The sequence below is a fragment of the Ranitomeya imitator genome, chromosome 1, assembly GCF_032444005.1.
Source record: "Ranitomeya imitator isolate aRanImi1 chromosome 1, aRanImi1.pri, whole genome shotgun sequence".
Taxonomy (NCBI): Eukaryota; Metazoa; Chordata; class Amphibia; order Anura; family Dendrobatidae; genus Ranitomeya; species Ranitomeya imitator.
The window spans coordinates 1,144,643,775-1,144,663,828 of NC_091282.1; the positions used below are offsets into that span (position 1 = coordinate 1,144,643,775).

The following is a 20,054-nucleotide window of genomic DNA, read 5'->3' on the forward strand; positions in this document are numbered from 1 at the left end:
CGGCTATTTCTAGTGTGGTTGATAGGATTAGGGATTGCGGTCAGCAGAGTTCCCACGTCCCAGAGCTCGTCCTATATTATCAGTAACTATCAGGTCATTCCGTGTGCTCTTAACCACCAGGTCCATTGTTGTCCTGACCACCATGTCATAACAGACCACACCAATGCTGCCTGTGTACCCCTGCCATATAATCGAAGATGCTTTGAGTCTATTTTTTTAAATTTTAGGCCTACTAAGTGTGTCTGCGGTCCCTCCTTCCATTGTCCTCCACTGAGCACACCAATGCAGACAGTGTACCCATGTAACCTTTTTTAAACCTGCGTCGAGCCAACTTTGTGGTGTAAGGCCTACTAACAGTGTCTGGCAGCGCCACTCAATACAGCTGTCCTCTTTAAAAACATTACTTGCAATTATCAGGTTTTCAGCCTATCGGAATTTTACAACTGCAGTGGGGCTACTAGTTTGGTTGGGGCCTACTAACAGTGTCTGCCGTTCCAAGGTGTTCTCCTGGTTGCCTTTCCTGAGCTTCTATCTTGAGGCTCTTGTTAAATAGTTGTTAAACGGAACAACTGCATTTGGCCTATTAGTTGGGTTGGGGCCTACTAATGGTGTCTGCCGCTCCTTGCTGTTCTCCTGGTTTCCTGTCCTGAACTTCCTTTTTCAGGCTCTCGTTAAGTAGTTGTTAATATTACACTGAATTTGGCCAACTTATGTGGTTGGGGCCTACTAACAGTGTATGCCGCTCTGTGCTGTTCTCCTGGTTTCCTGTCCTGAAATTCCATTTTCAGGCTCTCGTTAAGTAGTTGTTGAAACAACACTGCATTAGGCCTACAAGTTGGGTCTGGGTTGTAGAGACTGTGTCTGCCGCTCCAAGGTGTTCTCCAGGTTGCCACATAATCGAAGTTGCATTGAGCCTATTTTGTTATTTTTGGCCTACTAAGTCTGTCTGTGGTCCCTCCTTCCAATAGTCCTCCACTGACCACACCAATGCTGCATGTGTACCCCTGGAACCTATTTAAAAGTGCACAGAGCCTACTTTTTTTTATTTTAGGCCTACTAAGTGTTTCTGCGGTCCCTCCTGTTGTGAAGTCAGCTTTTTGGCTCCCTGAAGTGGTTGTAGAGGGTATTGCAGTTGTGCCTGGACTGCAGGAGTGGACAGGTGTATCTACTAATTGCAAAACTGACTGGGGTATATAGCTTTGCAGGATCCTTTGGTCGGTGCCAGTTGTCCATTGTTCTGGAAGGATTCACCTTCCTGCTGGTCTCTCCAGTTTGCTGTGCTTTTCTACAAAGATAAGTCCTGGTTTGGTTTTCGCTGTCCACCTGCAGTGGACATTATAGTTCTGTGCATTTTCATGTTTTTGTTTTGTCCTGCTTAGTCTGTGAAGGATTTTTTGCAGCTTAGATATTTTTCTGGAGATGCAGACATACCCCCCATGTCTTTAGTCAGATGTGGTGATCTGTATTTTCTGCGGTGGATATTTTCTAGTGTTTTTATACTGACCGCATAGTACGCTGTTCTATTCTTTCTTTTTAGCTAGTATGGCCTCCTATGCTAAAATCTGATTTCATATCTGCGCATGTTACTTCCCTCTCCTTTCACAGTCAATATTTGTGGGGGGCTATCTATCCTTTGGGGAATTTCTCTGAGGCAAGATAGGTTTGCTGTTTCTGTCTTCAGGGGTAGTTAGATCTTAGGCTGTGCCGAGGGGTCTAGGGAGTGTTAGGTACCCCCCACGGCTACTTCTAGTTGCGCTGCTAGGTTCAGGGTTTGCGGTCAGTACAGGGACCACCTTCTCTAGAGTCCGTCTCATGCTGCTCCTAGGCCACCAGATCATAACAGTACAACTGGCCAACAATGAGTTAATTGCATCTCAGAAGAAGGGCGGAAAGCTTTTGAGCCTTTTTTTTTCCTTAGCCTGATTGGTATTTTCCTCCCTCTTTACCTCTGGGTGGCTACGGAGTCTAGTAGTAACATGAATGTTCAGAAGTTAGTTTCTCGGGTGGATCAGCTTGCTGCTAGGGTACAGGGTATTCCCGATTTATTCTTTGGTGACAGATCCAAATTTTTGAGTTTCAAAAATAACTGTAAACTCTTTTTTGCATTAAGACCCCGGTCTTCTAGTGATCCAATTCAGCAGGTTAAAATCATCATATCTCTGCTGCGTGGTGACCCACAGGATTGGGCATTTTCCCTGGAATCTGGCAATCCTGCTTTGCTTAATGTTGATTTGTTCTTTCAGGCATTGGGGTTGTTGTATGATGAGCCCAATTCTGTGGATCAGGCTGAAAAAAATCTTGTTAGCCCTGTGTCAAGGTCAAGAAGCGGCAGAATTGCATTGCCAGAAATTTAGAAAATGGTCTGTACTGACTAAATGGAATGAGGATGCCTTGGTGGCAATTTTCAGAAAGGGTCTTTCTGAATCCGTTAAAGAGGTTATGGTGGGGTTCCCCACGCCTGCTGGTCTGAGTGATTCTATGTCTCTGGCCATTCAGATTGATTGGCGCTTGCGCGAGCGCAGAGTTGTGCAACTGTGGCGTTGCCCTCTGAGCGGAGCCCTGAGCCTATGCAGTGTGATAGGATTTTGTCTAGAGCTGAACGTCAAACATTCAGGCATCAGAATAGGTTGTGTTTTTACTGCGGCGATTCTGCTCATGTTATTTCTGATTGCCCTAAGCGTACTAAGAGAATCGCTAGTTCTGTTGCCATCAGTACTATACAACCTAAATTTCTGTTATCCGTGACCTTGATCTGCTCATTATCATCATTTTCTGTCATGGCATTTGTGGATTCAGGCGTCGCTCTGAATTTGATGGACTTAGAATTTGCCAGACGTTGTGGTTTTCCCTTGCAGCCTTTGTAGAACCCTATTCCTTTGAGGGGCATTGGTGCTACACCGTTATCTAAAAATAAACCTCAGTTTTGGACACAGCTGACATGGCGCCAGCCCATCAGGAAGATTGTCGTTTTCTGGTGTTGCATAACTTGCATGATGATATTGTGCTGGGTTTTCCATGGTTGCAGCTACATAATCCGGTGTTAGATTGGAAATCCATGTCTGTGACTAGTTGGGGTTGTCAGAGGGTTCATGATCAGGTTCCTTTGATGTCAATTTCCTCTTCCCCCTCTTCTGAAGTTCCTGAGTTTTTGTCTGACTTCCAGAATGTATTCGATGAGCCCAAATCCAGTTCCCTTCCACCGCATAGGGACTGTGATTGTGCTATTGACTTGATTCCAGGTTGTAAGTTCCCTAAGGGCCGACTTTTCAACCTGTCTGTGCCTGAACATACCGCCATGAGGAGCTATATTAAGGAGTCTTTGGATTGGGTTGGGGCCTACTAACGGTGTATGCCGCTCCGTGCTGTTCTCCTGGTTTCCTGTCCTGAACTTCCATTTTCAAGGTTCTCCAGGTTGCCTTTCCCTAGCTTCTATCTTCAGGCTCTCGTTAAATTGTTTTTTAATATAACACTGCATTTGGCCTACTTATTTTGTTGGCCCTACTAACGGTGTCTGCCGCTCCTTGATGTTCTCCTACACTGAACAAACCAGTGCCGCCTGTTTACTTCTGTTACCAATTTTGAACTGCATTTAGCCTACTTACTGATTTGGGCCTACTCACTGTGTCAGCCTCTCATTACAGTTGTACTCCACTGAACAAAGGGATAGGTGCAACCAAAACCAGTATATGGATGAAAGCAAGATGTAACACCAGACAGGAAGTATATATTAAAAAAACGCCTTTATTGAATACAGTGGCAATAAGATGTATATTTTACATACTCATAAAAAATCCACACGAGGAAAAAACAAAAAATGACAATAATATAAAAATTAAGAGATTATAAAAGACCTAGAATAAAGGCTGACCCCAACAGTATATATAAGACAAGGGGTGTAGCTCCCACAGAATGTATATAGCCCAACTGAAGACTTATAAAAATAAGCAACACAAAAAGTCCGTATATATATATATATATATATATATGCTAGACTGCCAAAGTGCAACGTGCCAAAACATATACATGAGAAAATATAAAAAGGGGAAACACAAATATCAACAGTGTGCAAAAATAAAGTGCCAATAATGCAACAACATTTACCAAGATTGGTGAGAAACTAAGCACAAAAATACGGTCTATTCAGACTAGCTACTTGCTATGAAGCAAAAAAGCAGAACAAAAAGTGCCAAAGTGCAATATAGCCTGAACGGCAGAAAAAGTGCGCAGTACAATATTAAATACGGGAAATAATGTCACTCTATTTGTTGGGGGCAGTAGGAATCACTCAAATCCACCATTGACCAAGAGGATCACAGCAGCCTGAATAATCCTAGCATGTAAAATGGTAATATGGGGAGCACACTATACCTCAATTATACGACCAGATCAGCGGGGTCAGCCCAGTCCTCATGCGAACGCGCCCCGACGCGCGTTTCGGATATTAATCCTTCGTCAGGGGGGTGGCTATTAAGGCGCAGGAGCGCCGTTATATAATGTCCCCTTAACTAGCGCCACGGCCCGGGTGTAGGTGGCGCATGCGCGGTCCCTTCATTCCGGCACTTCCGCCGACCGCGTCATGCCGCCGGACGTACGAGGGCAGAGTACCCGACGTCTCCATAGCAGCAAAGACGCGGAACGGCCGAGTCCCTTCATGCCGACCGGGCATGCGCACCACCAGAGGCCGCGTCTAGGTAGTTATGGTAACGCACTTGGACCGCAAACTTCTGAGGGAAAATAACTAGGAAGTGGAATATTGTGACATTATCAAGGCAAGACCATCCATATAATATGGGTGAGGAAGATCATAAAAATTATTAGAAAAGGGGGAATAACAAGTATTAAATAATAAAAAAATATATAAATATATATATTAATTGATTAACCCCAGATGGGCCAAGGCGGCATATACCCCAAAGGAATAACAAGGAAATGAAATATCCAATGATCCAAATACCCTATATTGATATTATAAGAATGCTGCAGAAAAGAATAGGGGGTACTATAACAAACAATGCAGTAAATATAAAGAAACCCCACTGACATATCCTAGTGGCTATATACATACAGCTAAAAAGATGTCACATATATCACTCTGATACCATATTAAAGTAATGTTTTTATAAACATATATATGTATATATAGTATATCTAAATTTATTTTAACACAGCCATCCAACGAGTCCAGATCACAAGAAGTTTCTCCAGAACAGCAGACACCATGATGGACGACGCATCCCACAGCTGCATGGAATCAAGACAGGTAAGTAGATCACTAAAGGAAAATAAATAGGAAAAATTAAAAAAGGAACCAGATAAAGGGACATAAATAAATAAAAAAGATAAAAATCTAAAAATACATCTATAAAAACACACAATAGCCGAAAAATAACAAAAGATAAAATATACATATAATCTGATGGTCAAATTTAAAGAAATGGGGCAAAACTTATATTTTCGTTTAACCCCTTTGGTGTAACTGTATCCAGCAACCAAATCCACTTAGTTTCAAGTTTAGCAAGTGGTACACCAATTTCCCCACCACGTTCATTTGGAGTGATGGTGTCAATTCCCACAAATTTTAGGCCTGAGGGGTCACTCTTATGGTGGATTTTAAAGTGCTTTGGCAAAGTCTTCAATTCTGATATGTTCTCAACCGTCTCGGCAGCCATTATACCTCTTACGTGTTCACGAACACGTACTTTGAATTGCCTTGTTGTCATTCCCACATAAATTAATGAACATGGGCACACCGCATAGTAAATTACCGCCTTTGTGGCACATGTAATAGCGTGTTTGATCTTGAAAGTCCGAGTCCCACTGGAATCAGTGAATGTTTCGGCCCGTACTACATTTGAACAGGCTACACATTTACCACATGCTTTACATCCATTTTTTGGTGTGCCGTTGTCCAGAAACGTGGGAATTGTTGGTTTACAATCATAATGGCTTTTAACCAAATAGTCACCCAAGTTCTTGGATCTCCGATACGTGATGTTCGGACCCTTACCCACATATTGAGACAAGATGGGATCGGATTGTAATATGCCCCAGGATCTAGAGAGTAACGATCTCATCATTTCAGTTTGGCCGTTATACTGGGTAATGAATCTCACCTTCTGATTGGATTTTTGGGGGCGACTCCCGTATAGGGCCTCATGACGTGTTGTATGCTTAGCTCTGTTGTAGCCCCTCTTGATGGAACGCCGACTATACCCCTGCTCAATGAATCTCTCCTTCAATAGAATCGACTGTTCTTCAAAGTCGACGTCATTGGAGCATATTCTCCGTAGTCGTAGGAATTGACCAATTGGAATAGCATTGACCATTGGAGGGGGGTGAGATGAGGTTGCATGTAACAAAGTATTAGCCGCTGTGCTTTTGCGGAACATATTTGTGGAGAGACAGTTGTCAGCGTCCCTATTCACACGTACGTCCAAGAATTCCATCTCGTCAGTGTGGACCTTATATGTCAGATGTAAATTGCGTGAGTTGTGGTTCAACTGTCCCATGAATTCTTGTAATGCGTCTACAGGACCTTGCCAAATAAAAAATATGTCATCGATGAACCGCACCCACAACGGGATGCGGTCCACCGAAGGCATAAGTCCTAACATAAAGATGTCCCTCTCCCACAGCCCCAGGAACAAATTTGCATAAGATGGTGCAAATGAAGCACCCATTGCAGTGCCCTGGAGCTGTAGGTAGAGGGACCCCTTAAATAAAAAGAAATTATGAGACAACGAGAACTCAAGCAGCCGAACCACAAACTCCCTCATAGACTCGGGTAGTACTGAGGACTCCAAGTAATACTTGACTGCCTGAACCCCGTCATCATGGCGGATATTAGTGTAGAGGCTCTCCACGTCACAGGACACCAGGAGAGTCCCCACACCAACATGTAGCCCATCAATCTTTTTAAGAAAATCGTTTGTGTCTTTTATATGAGAAGGGAGTTCAGTGACCATTGGCTGCAATTTAGAGTCTATGAATCTATTAATTTTCTCCAAATAATTTCCACAACCGGAAATTATAGGTCTACCAGGTGGTTTGGACTGATTTTTGTGAACCTTTGGTAATAGGTATAAGGTAGGTATTGTTGGTTCAGGTACACACAAGGCTACGAATAGTTCCTTGGTGATAGTATTTGATTCAAGGGCTGTTTTAAGGATTATTTCTAGTTCCCCTTTGAACTTGGCGAGTGGGTTGAAGGTCATTTTTCTATAGCATACACTATCCCCCAACTGCCGGAAAGCCTCACCCTCATACAAGGTTTTAGGCCATATCACGATATTCCCCCCCTTGTCGGCGGGTTTAAACACCACGTCCTTCAAATCCTGCAATCCACGGAGTGCAATAATCTCCTTGTTACTCAAATTTTCACCATTAGGAAAACGTGGTATATGATCAAAATCTTTACTCACCGTCCTCACAAATACGGCAATCGTGGGACAAGCCGACAAAGGAGGGAATTTACGCGATTTAGGCCGGATAGAGGGCGGAACCTTACCTCCAATAGGTTCGTTGTGTTCTTTAGCCAATTCCTCAAGTATGATCAGTGCCTCCTGTTCCGCCTCTGTGGGAAACAATTGTGATGTACCCTCATTATGAAACAGTTTTTTGAACAGGAGCTTCCTGGCAAATAAATGTAAATCTTTTATCGCAGTAAATTTATTAAATTGAGCTACAGGACAGAACATGAGGCCTTTTTGAAGGATGTCAATCTCTATATTGGTTAACACATGATTACTCAAATTAATCACCTTAAGATTTGGGTTTCCTGGAGAATATCCAAAGTTACGTTTGGCGGGTGCATAACGAGGTTCACGTTTCCGTTTTGGTGTTGATGCAATTGATGCAACCACAGAGGCAGAACAAGAGGCACCAGAAACATCACTCGGGGCTAAATTAGAGGAGACTGAGGCACTCCGTTCATGGCCTCCACCATTAGTGTTGGGTCTGCGCCAATTTATAGACCTTTCCAATGGCGAAATCCTTTTGATCCCTGAGTAGTTTACTGGTTTGATTTATACGGATATCCTTGATCCATTGGTCCATAAGCTTCTCCAGCTGACCATCCAGTGTACCAATCTGTTCGGTGGACAGGCATGCCTTGGCCTTAATGTACATATCATCCAACGTTTTATCTGTCTCCATCAAGTTCTTGGAGTTATATCTGACCAGAAGTTCCATCAATTGTCTAGAGGTCTGATTACACACTTCCTCCCAGTTCTTGATGAATTCCTCGTCACCCACAGGGAAGGATGGAGTGACGTGTATCCGCAGACCCCTTGGGATCAAATTGTGCTGGATATAGTTCTCTAGAAATGCTCTGCTCCACCAGCAGCGAGTTCTTTTGTGAGTGAGGTTTTTGATATTTTTAAAAATTTCATCAAAATTTGAACCATCAGTATTATTAGGTGCCACATCATTATTAGAAAATACCGCGTTTATTTGTCCCTGCCAAGATGCCTCTCTTGACTTAAAATCCATATCCAGCTGCGGAAGAAAAGGCCTGTGCAAAACACAGTAATACAAGTTTAAACAAATCCACAGAACACAATGGTATTATATTTGCATACGCATGTCAGCATAGGCCATAATCTATGTAAAATAATCTTGTGAAAGTGACCAGTGCGCTGTGGAAGGAATTGTGGAAAACCCACTTGACTAGGGATAGGTGCAACCAAAACCAGTATATGGATGAAAGCAAGATGTAACACCAGACAGGAAGTATATATTAAAAAAACGCCTTTATTGAATACAGTGGCAATAAGATGTATATTTTACATACTCATAAAAAATCCACACGAGGAAAAAACAAAAAATGACAATAATATAAAAATTAAGAGATTATAAAAGACCTAGAATAAAGGCTGACCCCAACAGTATATATAAGACAAGGGGTGTAGCTCCCACAGAATGTATATAGCCCAACTGAAGACTTATAAAAATAAGCAACACAAAAAGTCCGTATATATATATATATATATATATATATATATATGCTAGACTGCCAAAGTGCAACGTGCCAAAATATATACATGAGAAAATATAAAAAGGGGAAACACAAATATCAACAGTGTGCAAAAATAAAGTGCCAATAATGCAACAACATTTACCAAGATTGGTGAGAAACTAAGCACAAAAATACGGTCTATTCAGACTAGCTACTTGCTATGAAGCAAAAAAGCAGAACAAAAAGTGCCAAAGTGCAATATAGCCTGAACGGCAGAAAAAGTGCGCAGTACAATATTAAATACGGGAAATAATGTCACTATTTGTTGGGGGCAGTAGGAATCACTCAAATCCACCATTGACCAAGAGGATCACAGCAGCCTGAATAATCCTAGCATGTAAAATGGTAATATGGGGAGCACACTATACCTCAAGTGATATATGTGACATCTTTTTAGCTGTATGTATATAGCCACTAGGATATCTGTCAGTGGGGTTTCTTTATATTTACTGCATTGTTTGTTGTAGTACCCCCTATTCTTTTCTGCATTGCACTTTGGCACTTTTTGTTCTGCTTTTTTGCTTCATAGCAAGTAGCTAGTCTGAATAGACCGTATTTTTGTGCTTAGTTTCTCACCAATCTTGGTAAATGTTGTTGCATTATTGGCACTTTATTTTTGCACACTGTTGATATTTGTGTTTCCCCTTTTTATATTTTCTCATGTATATATTTTGCCACGTTGCACTTTGGCAGTCTAGCATATATACAGTGGGGCAAAAAAGTATTTAGTCAGTCAGCAATAGTGCAAGTTCCACCACTTAAAAAGATGAGAGGCGTCTGTAATTTACATCATAGGTAGACCTCAACTATGGGAGACAAACTGAGAAAAAAAAAATCCAGAAAATCACATTGTCTGTTTTTTTAACATTTTATTTGCATATTATGGTGGAAAATAAGTATTTGGTCAGAAACAAAATTTCATCTCAATACTTTGTAATATATCCTTTGTTGGCAATGACAGGTCAAACGTTTTCTGTAAGTCTTCACAAGGTTGCCACACACTGTTGTTGGTATGTTGGCCCATTCCTCCATGCAGATCTCCTCTAGAGCAGTGATGTTTTTGGCTTTTCGCTTGGCAACACGGACTTTCAACTCCCTCCAAAGGTTTTCTATAGGGTTGAGATCTGAAGACTGGCTAGGCCACTCCAGGACCTTGAAATGCTTCTTACGAAGCCACTCCTTCATTGCCCTGGCGGTGTGCTTTGGATCATTGTCATGTTGAAAGACCCAGCCACGTTTCATCTTCAATGCCCTTGCTGATGGAAGGAGGTTTGCACTCAAAATCTCACGATACATGGCCCCATTCATTCTTTCATGTACCCGGATCAGTCATCCTGGCCCCTTTGCAGAGAAACAGCCCCAAAGCATGATGTTTCCACCACCATGCTTTACAGTAGGTATGGTGTTTGATGGATGCAACTCAGTATTCTTTTTCCTCCAAACACGACAAGTTGTGTTTCTACCAAACAGTTCCAGTTTGGTTTCATCAGACCATAGGACATTCTCCCAAAACTCCTCTGGATCATCCAAATGCTCTCTAGCAAACTTCAGACGGACCCGGACATGTACTGGCTTAAGCAGTGGGACACGTCTGGCACTGTAGGATCTGAGTCCATGGTGGCGTAGTGTGTTACTTATGGTAGGCCTTGTTACATTGGTCCCAGCTCTCTGCAGTTCATTCACTAGGTCCCCCCGCGTGGTTCTGGGATTTTTGCTCACCGTTCTTGTGATCATTCTGACCCCACAGGGTGGGATTTTGCGTGGAGCCCCAGATCTAGGGAGATTATCAGTGGTCTTGTATGTCTTCCATTTTCTAATTATTGCTCCCACTGTTGATTTCTTCACTCCAAGCTGGTTGGCTATTGCAGATTCAGTCTTCCCAGCCAGGTGCAGGGCTACAATTTTGTTTCTGGTGTCCTTTGACAGCTCTTTGGTCTTCACCATAGTGGAGTTTGGAGTCAGACTGTTTGAGGGTGTGCACAGGTGTCTTTTTATACTGATAACAAGTTTAAACAGGTGCCATTACTACAGGTAATGAGTGGAGGAAAGAGGAGACTCTTAAAGAAGAAGTTACAGGTCTGTGAGAGCCAGAAATCTTGCTTGTTTGTTTCTGACCAAATACTTATTTTCCACCATAATATGCAAATAAAATGATAAAAAAAACAGACAATGTGATTTTCTGTTTTTTTTTTCTCAGTTTGTCTCCCATAGTTGAGGTCTACCTATGATGTAAATTACAGACGCCTCTCATCTTTTTAAGTGGTGGAACTTGCACTATTGCTGACTGACTAAATACTTTTTTGCCCCACTGTATATATATACGGACTTTTTGTGTTGCTTATTTTTATAAGTCTTCAGTTGGGCTATATACATTCTGTGGGAGCTACACCCCTTGTCTTATATATACTGTTGGGGTCAGCCTTTATTCTAGGTCTTTTATAATCTCTTAATTTTTATATTATTGTCATTTTTTGTTTTTTCCTTGTGTGGATTTTTTATGAGTATGTAAAATATACATCTTATTGCCACTGTATTCAATAAAGGCGTTTTTTTAATATATACTTCCTGTCTGGTGTTACATCTTGCTTTCATCCATATACTGGTTTTGGTTGCACCTATCCCTAGTCAAGTGGGTTTTCCACAATTCCTTCCACAGCGCACTGGTCACTTTCACAAGATTATTTTACATAGATTATGGCCTATGCTGACATGCGTATGCAAATATAATACCATTGTGTTCTGTGGATTTGTTTAAACTTGTTTCCACTGAACAAAGCAATGCACCCTGGTTAGTCCTGTTACCAATTTTGAACTGCATTTAGCCCACTTTATTATTTGGGCCTATATCTGTGTTTCCTCCTCATCCTGCCCATTGCCCAGCCAGTGATAGAGGAGTCTGCTGGTACATTGACCCATAACGCAACATTCCCCGTGCACGCTACACAGCAAGAATGTGACCCTGCTGAAAGTCAGGTTCCCCTTCCCGCATACCATACCACCTTACACGGGGACAAAGAGGAAGGTGCAGATGAAAGTGCAGGTTCCTTCATCAGGTGGGGGGGGGGGGGAACTCGTTGGCGACGTCACTGGCACAGGGCCCCTCATAGTACGCAAAAGTGTCGCTGCCGGTGGGAGGCGCCCCCGCCGTGCAAACACTCCGCCGTACTTTGAGGGGTCCTGTGCCAGTGCCAATGCCAACGAGTGGGCCCCCCCTGCTTGCTCAGGATCACAGCACTTGCAAAGTTTAAATACATACCTCTCCCTGCTCCACTGCCATGACGTGGTCCAGATTTCCTGGGCCCACTAAATACTTGAACCAGCCCTACCCCCCACAACTTTAGCCAAATGACCCCCAATTTCCAATGCCTTACTATTATTATAAGGTAAATTAAGATTGACAAGCTTCAGTAACAAGAATGGATGTTTTTGCCATTAAAATGGGCACTGTACGTGTTTTCCTGGCCTCCACTCACTGCCGACTATGCTTCCCCATTGACTTGCATTGGGTTTCGTGTTTCGGTCGATCCCCGACTTTTCGCGATAATCGGCCGATTTCACTCGACTCGACATTTGAGATAGTCGGGTTTCGCAAAACCCGACTCGACCCTAAAAAACTAAAAGTCGCTCAACCCTAATCATAATTGTTGGCTTTTTGATTGGGCCACGGCCGCGCTACTAATGAATATATTATTTTTCTCTTGAGACACCCTGTGTTAAGGTTCTCATGGATAGATACCATCAGGCCACAATTAACATCTCGCCTCCAAGACCTGGAGGTGCCAAATGTTACCTTTCTTCTTGGCTTCCCGTAGGACTCCCTGGTGAGATTGGGGACAGAGTCTACTTGTCCCAGGAAAGTACATATTAACACCTGGGTGCGACCTGCAGCTTTTCAAGACAGATGTTACATTATTGCCAGTGACACAATAAATCTATGCATAGTCCACTGCACACATATATACTAATATATATACACACACACACATTTCACCACAGTGCATGTTGTATGTCACATGGTACATGTTGCATGGTGCATGTCGTATGTTGCATGGTGTGTGTTGTATGGTGTATGTTGTGTGTTGTATGTGCACACACTCTAGACGAGTCCAGCTCTGCTACATCTGGATGCCTGACATCCAGATGTAGCAGAGCCTGTAGATGATCACCGGCGATAACTCTCCAGCGATCACCTACACTGCAGCGTTCTGACAATCAGCTGATCAGCTGTGGGTGAGAACCAGATTAGTGACCAGAGATAACTCCCGGTCACGTGCACGGCAGTTATCGCGATAAGTTATCGCGAGAACTGCAGTGGACGAGGGACTTCTGGCGGCGGGACTGATGAGCCAGCATGAACATGCGTAGTAAGCTGCGGTTGCGCAGTTACTACGCATGTGACTAATCATTAGGTGCGGTTTTACCGCATCTAATGATTGTCTATGGTAAATTTATAGCGCGGCGACGGAGCGTTGCCACATTGTAAGCAGACATGCTGCGTTCTGAAAAGACGCGCCGCATGTCCGTTTACGCGGGCCTGCCGCCTGCATGTTTTACCACATAGTGGAGACGGGATTTCATGAAATCCCCTCTACTATGCTGTAACATCTGGACGTTGTTTGACGCTGCGGCTCTACGCAGCGTCAAACACGCAGCGTTTCCTGAATGTGGAAACATACCCTAACACTGGTGATCACTGTATTACCTGTACACTAACACTATATACAGAGCGCCTGTGTATAATGTCACTAATGATCACTGTATTACCAGTACAATTACACTATACACAGAGCTCCTGTGTATAATGTCACTGGTGATCAATGTATTACCAGTACACTGACACTACAGTATATATACAGAGATCCTGTGTATAATGTCACTGTTGATCCCTGTATTACCAATACACTGACACTATATACAGAGCTCCTGTGTATAATGTCACTGGTGTTCACTGTATTACCTGTACACTGACACTATATACAGAGCTCCTGTGTATAATGTCACTGGTGATCACTGTATTAGCTGGACACTGACACTATACTGTACCCTATATACAGAGCTCCTGTGTATAATGTCACCAGTGATCACTGTAATAGCTGTACACTATGCACTATATACAGAGCTCCTGTGTATAATGTCACCAGTGATCACTGTATTACCTGTACACTGACACTATACACTATACTGTACACTATATACATAGCTCCTGTGGTATAATGGCACTTAGTATTGTCAGGACTAGTTTACATTATTATTCTCCTCACTGATTGGTACAGTACAGGACTAGCTTACACTACTCCTCTATGATTGGCACAGGACTAGCTTACACTACTATTCTCCTCTATGATTGGCACAGGACTAGCTTACATTACTATTCTCCTCTATGATTGGCACAGGACAAGCTTACATTACTATTCTCTATGATTGGCACAGGACTAGCTTACATTACTATTCTCCTCTATGATTGGCACAGGACACGCTTACATTACTATTCTCCTCTATGATTGGCACAGGACTAGCTTACATTACTATTCTCTATGATTGGCACAGGACTAGCTTACATTACTATTCTCTATGATTGGCACAGGACTAGCTTACATTACTATTCTCCTCTATGATTGGCACAGGATTAGCTTACATTACTATTCTCCTCTATGATTGGCACAGGACTAGCTTACACTACTATTCTCCTCTATGATTGGCACAGGATTAGCTTACACTACTATTCTCCTCTATGATTGGCACAGGACTAGCTTACATTACTATTCTCCTCTATGATTGGCACAGGACTAGCTTACACTACTATTCTCCTCTATGATTGGCACAGGATTAGCTTACACTACTATTCTCCTCTATGATTGGCACAGGACTAGCTTACATTACTATTCTCCTCTATGATTGGCACAGGACTAGCTTACATTACTATTCTCTATGATTGGCACAGGACTAGCTTACATTACTATTCTCCTCTATGATTGGCACAGGACTAGCTTACACTACTATTCTCCTCTATGATTGGCACAGGATTAGCTTACACTACTATTCTCCTCTATGATTGGCACAGGACTAGCTTACATTACTATTCTCCTCTATGATTGGCACAGGATTAGCTTACACTACTATTCTCCTCTATGATTGGCACAGGACTAGCTTACATTACTATTCTCCTCTATGATTGGCACAGGACTAGCTTACATTACTATTCTCCTCTATGATTGGCACAGGACTAGCTTACATTACTATTCTCTATGATTGGCACAGGACTAGCTTACATTACTATTCTCCTCTATGATTGGCACAGGACACGCTTACATTACTATTCTCCTCTATGATTGGCACAGGACTAGCTTACACTACTATTCTCCCCTATGATTGGCACAGGACTAGCTTACACTACTATTCTCCTCTATGATTGGCACAGGACTAGCTTACACTACTATTCTCCTCTATGATTGGCACAGGACTAGCTTACATTACTATTCTCCTCTATGATTGGCACAGGACTAGCTTACATTACTATTCTCCTCTATGATTGGCACAGGACTAGCTTACATTACTATTCTCTATGATTGGCACAGGACTAGCTTACATTACTATTCTCCTCTATGATTGGCACAGGACACGCTTACATTACTATTCTCCTCTATGATTGGCACAGGACTAGCTTACACTACTATTCTCCCCTATGATTGGCACAGGACTAGCTTACACTACTATTCTCCTCTATGATTGGCACAGGACTAGCTTACACTACTATTCTCCTCTATGATTGGCACAGGACTAGCTTACATTACTATTCTCCTCTATGATTGGCACAGGACTAGCTTACATTACTATTCTCTATGATTGGCACAGGACTAGCTTACATTACTATTCTCCTCTATGATTGGCACAGGACTAGCTTACATTACTATTCTCCTCTATGATTGGCACAGGACTAGCTTACATTACTATTCTCCTCTATGATTGGCACAGCACTAGCCATACACTACTCTATGATTGGCACTGCTGCCACTAGTCTTGCTCTTTGAGCATTCATACTGCACAGTGCTCAGCATTTCCCCCAATAAACACTTCACACAATCCACAGCGGCCCCTAGTGGCCACATGTTAGATCCACTCTCCGGCCAAGCCGGCTCTGGCAGCCTCCGATTGGCTAATTACAGCCTCTCCCACACGCGCCCTACGTTTATTGTTAGGATTGGGGCTCATCACGTGAAGGGGGCGTGTCCTCACCGCAGCTGGAGCCCCCGGGGTCGCGCAGGCGCTTTCGTAGGCGGGGACTCTGGGGAGATCCGGGTTTGTGGACGAGCATGACGTGTACAACCGAACCAAAACAGAGCAGGTCCTGCACAGCGGAGGCGGCCGGCGGAGTCCTGTACAGAGGTGAGGGCTCCGCACACTGCCGGGACCCGGCCTGTATGGGGCGCATAGTCAGCGCTGCTGGATGTTCCTTCAGGGGTTTCTGTTATTATAGCGATCATTTTCTACCCTTCCTGCACTGTGGGTGTGCAAGGTATGCTGTATACTGGGTATGCTGTGCACGGTGGGGGTATGCTGTATACTGGGTATGCTGTGCACGGTGGGGGTATGCTGTATGCTGAGGAAGATGTATGATAGGTATGCTGTGCACGGTGGGGGTATGCTGTATACTGGGTATGGTGTGTATACTGTATACTGGGTATGCTGTGCACGGTGGGGGTATGCTGTATGCTAGGTATGCTGTATACTCGGTATGCTGTCTATGGTGGGGGTATGCTGGGCATAGTGGGTATGCTGGGTAAGATGTATGATAGGTATGGTGTGCACTGTGGGGTATGCTGTGTATAGTGGATATGCTGGGTAAGGTGTATGGTAGGTATGCTGTGCACGGTGGGGGTATGCTGTATACTGGGTATGCTGTGCACGGTGGGGGTATGCTGTATGCTAGGTATAGTGGGTATGCTGAGGAAGATGTATGATAGGTATGCTGTGCACGGTGGGGGTATGCTGTATACTGGGTATGGTGTGTATACTGTATACTGGGTATGCTGTGCACGGTGGGGGTATGCTGTATACTGGGTATGCTGTGCACGGTGGGGGTATGCTGTATGCTGTATACTCGGTATGCTGTCTATGGTGGGGGTATGCTGGGCATAGTGGGTATGCTGGGTAAGATGTATGATAGGTATGGTGTGCACTGTGGGGTATGCTGTGCATAGTGGATATGCTGGGTAAGGTGTATGGTAGGTATGCTGTGCACGGTGGGGTATGCTGTGCATAGTGGTATGGTGTATGCTAGGCATGGTGGATGTGATGTGTATGATGAGGTATGGTGGGTATGCTGGGCATAGTGTATATGCTGTGCATGGTGGGTATGCTGGATATGTATGTAATACCTGGAGGTCCTGTCATTGCGTCACCTGACCCATTATACCTTATGCCACCTGTCAGTTTCCAGTGAGACAGTAGATTTCCTATGCTGAGGGATTCTACACTGATCACTACTGCCCCCACTTGTCAGCACCTGGTGAGATCACCGCCCAAGGACCAATTAGGCGATGCAGACTTAAATTATATTTCCTCGAATATCCTTGGAGTTATTTACATGATTATGGTGACTTTTGTGCTTTATATGGAAAACTTAAAGGGGTTGTCCACTCCTTGGACAACTCCTTATTAAATGCTATAGTCCCCATCTCCTCGCCTCCCATGACGACGCCAGGTTTGATGACCGCATGACACTGGCTGCAGAGCTCACATGGTATTTCGATCAGCGGCTGCTCATGGCCTGCAGTGCTTGTACCTCCCCCCGAGAGTCACCTGGAGGAAGTGAGAGCTCAGTAGCGTCTGCTACGGCGCAGAGACTCACCAGCACCTGCACAGAAGAACGATGAAGACTCTGCACGTAGAAGGGCGGGTAAGGCTCATGTAACTGAGCAAGGGGCCGGCGCATGCGCGGGATTACAGTGCCGCAACTGCACAACAGGTCAATGTGACGTGCATCAGAAGGGGGGTGCCATTATAATGGAGGCAGGGATATCTTCCAGGCACCACACGACCCGGAGCCTGGAAGAAATCATTGACGGAAAACATTATAACTGTATTTCTCAAGATCTACACTGCTGCTATGAGGCATACAGGTAAGAATTGTTAAACCATTCCATTACCTGTATGCCCATAGTAATAGCTCAAAATCGTCCAGGGGTGACAGATTCCCTTTAAGAAGGAGCGTCTCAGAAGTGAACAGCCCTTTTAAACAGGACCTGTCATAAGTAGAGAGTTCTTGCTCTTATTTTATACGCACTACTTCCTAAGTGTTCCAGTTGCGTTTTTTTTTGTTTTTTTATCTGCCATATGGTTCCAGTTGCATGGGCCGTTTTTATATTTAGTGCTATTTAGTCTGGTCCTCACAAGAGGATGTTTCTCTCAAGGTAATCATGCAGAGGAGCCTAAAGACACCACTACAGAAGAGGATCCTATGAGCCACGCTCCTCTTGTTAAACACCTAGGACTGCGCATGTCTCCCCCTTTGATGTAAGCCCACATCAAAGCCCGTGACTTGTCAGCTGTTATGTACAGCTGACATGTGCGTGCAATAGCGGCAGGTGGAATCGCGATCCACCTGCCACTATTAACCTGTTAAATGACGCTGTCAAATGCTGACAGCAGCATTTAAAGAGAATCTGTCACTTCAAATTGGCGGGATATGTAAATGCCTTTTTTCTGGTCCGATAGGCGGCGTTTCGTCTTCATTTCTCCACCCCATCCGTCCCTTTTGTCCGCAATGTGTTCAAGAATTGGAGTACTTGTCCTCCATAGTTCGTGCGTGCGCAATGCAATCTTCGCCCACGCAGTATGCTTTGCCCAACTGTGGGCAAAGCCGAAAAGCATTACTGCGCATGCGCACCATGTCCCAGAACACAGCAAAATACTTCCGGGACATAGGGCGCATGCATAGTAATGCTTTTTGGCTTTGCCCGCAGTTGGGCAAAGTATACTGTGCGACCGAAGATTGCATTACGCACGCGTGAACTATGGAGAACAAGTACTCTAATTCTCTAACACATTGCGGACAACAGGGACGAGAGATTAAGACCAAACGCCGCCCATCGGACCAGAAAAAGGGCATTTACGTATATCACCAATTTGAGGTAAGATTCCCTTTAATTAGCGCTTCCAGCCATCGGGCCGGAAATGCGCACATCGCTGCCCCCAGTCACATGATCGGGGGTCAGTGATTCGTCAGCATGACAACCAGAGGTCTCCTTGAGACCTCTATGGTTGTTGATGCCGGATTGCTATGAGTGCCACCCTGTGGTCGGCGCTCATAGCAAGTCTGTAATTCTACTACATAGGAGCGATCTATGCATCACTCCTATGTAGCAAAGCCGATCGAGTTGTGCCAGCTTCTAGTCTCCCATGGAAAAAAAACTCAAAACGCCAGAATTACTTTTTTTGGTCGCTGCAGCATTGCTTTAATATCCAATAGTGGGCGATCAAAACAATGTATCTTTACTAAAATGGTATCATTAAAAACAGTTCTGCGCACAAAAAACTAGCCCTCACCCGACCTGAGATCCTTAAAAATGGAGACGCTACGGGTATCGGAAAATTGCGCAATTTTTTTTCTTTTTTTTAGCAAAGTTTGGAATAATTTTTCACCACTTAAATAAAAAGGAACATAGACATGTTTGGTGTCTATGAACTCGCAATGACCTGGAGAATCATAATGGCAGGTCAGTTTTAGCATTTAGTGAACCAAGCAAAAAAGCCAAACAAAAACAAGTGTGGGATTGCACTTTTTTTGCAATTTCACCACACTTGGAATTTATTTCCCATTTTCTAGTACAAGACATGGTAAAACCAATGGTGTTGTTAAAAAGTACAACGCGTCCCACAAAAAACAAGCCCTCACATGGCCAAATTAAGGGAAAAATAAAAAAAGTTATGGCTCTGGGAGGAGGGCAGCGAAAAACGATAATGTAAAAGGGCTCCGACATGAAGGGGTTAAAAATTAGCACTAAATAAAAACAAGTCCCATATCTATGGAACCACATGG

The 20,054-nt window shown here is 43.7% G+C and overlaps 1 protein-coding gene across 1 annotated transcript in view; it reads left to right on the plus strand.

The window, feature by feature from the left end:
• The first annotated feature begins 16,274 nt into the window (after positions 1 to 16,274).
• SMIM14 (small integral membrane protein 14) overlaps positions 16,275 to 20,054 on the plus strand; it is a 35,153-nt gene continuing 31,373 nt past the window's right edge. The window contains exon 1 of the mRNA XM_069744579.1: positions 16,275 to 16,399. The gene's annotated coding sequence lies outside the window, so the exon portion shown is untranslated. The remainder of the gene's footprint in view (positions 16,400 to 20,054) is intronic.